The sequence below is a fragment of the Micromys minutus genome (assembly GCF_963924665.1).
Source record: "Micromys minutus genome assembly, chromosome: 19".
NCBI classification, from domain to species: Eukaryota; Metazoa; Chordata; class Mammalia; order Rodentia; family Muridae; genus Micromys; species Micromys minutus.
The window spans coordinates 47,074,251-47,077,417 of record NC_137954.1 but is presented as its reverse complement, the minus strand read 5'-3'; the positions used below and the strand labels follow the sequence as shown (position 1 = coordinate 47,077,417).

The 3,167-nt window shown below is 39.9% G+C and overlaps 1 pseudogene across 1 annotated transcript; it reads right to left on the bottom strand.

The window, feature by feature from the left end:
• Positions 1-334: 334 nt before the first annotated feature.
• LOC308433275 (large ribosomal subunit protein uL4-like) lies at positions 335-1,945 on the bottom strand (annotated as a pseudogene). The gene is made up of 2 exons: positions 1,364-1,945; positions 335-1,097 (listed from the first exon to the last, which is right to left on the bottom strand). The product of its transcript is annotated as a large ribosomal subunit protein uL4-like (transcript).
• Positions 1,946-3,167: the final 1,222 nt, after the last annotated feature.

Below are 3,167 nucleotides of genomic sequence, written 5' to 3'. Positions count from 1 at the left end.
TTAACCCTTAAACCAAGTGAAATGGAATTTAATTCTACCATAAGTGTAGTTTGGAGAAAAAACCATAAACAGATGTGGCAGTTGATACCTAAGTTGTTCAAAGAATAGCAAATCTACTTTCCCAAGCAATGCTAATCTCTTTCTCCACTGTTAGCATGGCAGATTTGAACTCAAACCTTGAATCTTATTACATCCATTTCAAGAACCTCCAAAACTTTAAAGTCTATGTATAATGTTAGTTTTCCGAAGAAAATTCTTTCTTTTTCTCACTGCATCTTTGATTTACTCAAATAGGCTGCTATTTGGTCTCTAAACTTTAATAAATTTTAATAGTTTATGCTGCAGGCTCCCCCCCTCGTGGTAGGTTTCTTCTCTGCTGTTTTGTTGTTGTTGTTGTTTGTTTGTTTGTTTGTTTGTTTTGCTTTATTTTGCTGGCAACCACCTTTTTCTCTGCAGGCTTCTTCAGCTTCTCGGCATCCACAGGCTTCTTTCCTTTCTTTTCTACTGCAGGCGTCTTGTCTGCAGCCCCCTTTTCTGAAACAATCTTCTCGGAATTGGCTGCCTGTTCAGAAGTTTTTTCACCCGAAGTTTGTGATTTCTGGCCTGGCGAAGAATGGTGTTCCTGTGCATAGTTTTTGCATAGGGGTTCAGCTTCAACATGGTTCTCAGGTTCTTCAGTGGATTCTTCTTCAGGACTCTACACTGAATCTTCTTCCGTGGTGCTCGGAAGGCTCGTTGGATCTCTGGGCTTTTCACAGTTCTGCTAAGGGCTATGTCCATCATCTTGTGCATGGGAAGGTTATAGTGATTGTTGAGGGAAGCAGCCTTATGCCAAGTGCCATACAGCTCATCCAAACTCCAGAAAGCACTTTCAGTCCAAATGCAGAGCGCCCCACAAGCCGCTCACCAGCAGTAAGTTTCAGAATGTTCAGCTTGCTGACATTAAGTAGAGTAATGCCAGGGATGGTTCTGAAGGCCTTGACGATACCGTTATCTTCATTATAGGTGGTGCAGTGTCCCATGTGCTGGATTCGCCTTTGGTTTCTCATTTTGCCCTTGCCAGCCCTCATTCTCTGAGAGGCATAAAACTTTTTATTCTTTTGTGTGTGTGTGTGTGTGTGTGTGTGTGTGTGTGTGTGTGTGTGTGTGTGTCTCAATTGGGTTTTTATTACCTGATACAAGCTAAAGTCATAAGAGAAGAATCTTAACTGAAAAACTTTCCCATCGGATTGTCTTATAGGCAAGTTTATGGGTCGTTTCCTTGATTGATCACATTGGAGAGGACCCATCTCACTGTGGGTGGTGCCACCCTTGCAAGCCACAAGGATTAAGCCAGTCAAATGTTTGGCATGGACCTTTTGATGTCATTCCAAACTTTAAGTTTCTTAAGCAGCCTCCTTGGTCTTCTTGTAATTTTCAATTTTATCTTCAACCACCAAAGAAAGTTCAGGAACTTCCTCATCACGATGACCTTTAGACATCATCAAAGCTGGTAAGGGTGAGGCAGCCAGGGCAGAACAGATAGCAGAATATCGCTTTGGGGTTGTGTTCTCTCTGCGGTGTCAACAACACCAGTTTTGGTAGGTGCAAACATGCTGCCCCAGGACACAAATTTCCAAAGGCATCCTGGCCAGAATGAGGGGTCGTACAGCTCTGCCAGTACCCCAAGACTCAGCACTGGTCTGATGACCTGCTAATTGGGTTACCGCACAGGGATGTTTGTTGTTTTTCCTCACATTGGTGTACGCTTTAAACACAGCAGGCAAAGGGACATTCTTGCCTGATGACTCCAGTTTTCAGAGCACACCGAAGTATGGGGATGGGCACAAGCCGTGACTGAGAGAGAAGGCCAAGCTACTCTCTCAGAAAATTCTTTATTTGTAAGTCTAATACTAACCTGGCAAACTGAGAGATTTAAATTAATTTTAATTTGGATGAAAACCATTTTTTAGTTACTTCTTACTTGTGGTACCATATTCCTCTATTGTAAGACATCTACTGAATTAGTTAATTTTCAGATAAAGTTCTTTCCAACAATGGCACCAAATATCCTTAATGTCCATCTGTTAATTTTTAACATTAAAGTGTGTTCATCTTAAGACATTTTATTTTCACATATCAGTTCTTGTATTCATCACTGTTTTCATTTTATACATAACTTTTTTCATTTCATATCTAACTGAACCAATTGTTACCATGTATGCTACTGAGCACTGTGAGTTATGTTGGCTTACAAATACTGTTACATTCCAATTGCTATTTTGGTTGCTCTGAATAAATGATACTTCAAGTAAGACTGCAGGAAAAGAAAAGTAGGCATGAATGAACTGCTCCCAGAAACATTCAGCATCTCTATTGATTGAAACCACAGGGCATTGTATAATTGTTACAACATAACATGAAGATATTTCTTTATTTGATGGTCGAACCATTTTAAATACACTTTTTATTTAGTTACGTTATTCATTTTTGATTCAATGTTTGTATAAATGAATATCATCCTGAGTGAGATAATGAAGACCAAAAAGGATTATATGATATGTACTCACTAAGAAGCATGTATTAGCCCATAAATAAATAAATAAATAAATAAATAAATAAATAAATAAATAAATAAAGCACAGAATACCACAGGTAAAATCCACAGAACTCAGGGAGGTTAACAAACCAAAGAGCCCAAGTGAGGATGCCTCAATTCCACTAAGAAGAAAGTAATCACAGGATTTGGGGATTGGGGGTGAATGGGAAAGGGGACAAAGAAGGAAAAAGGGGAACATGATTATGTATTGATTGGGGGAACTAGGACTGAAGTCCTGATGGCCAGAAAAAAGAATGGAAACAGACAACCTCAGGAGAAAAAGTAGGGGGACCCTCTAGAATGTAGCAGCAACCTGGGATGTGAGAAACTCTCAGGACTCAAAGGGAAGGTCCTTAGATGAAATGCCCAACAGTGGGAAGAGAGAAATTTATTGAGTCCATCTTCAGTAGAAAGACAGGGCATCAAATGAGGGATGAAGCTGCTATCCCACAGTCAAAACCTTTGACCGAGAATTGTTTCTGCCTGAAAACAAACAAACAAACCAACAAACAAATAAACAAAAACAGCAGGAACAAAATTGGAGAAGAGCTTGAGGAAAATGAGGTCCACTGACAGGACCACATTGGGA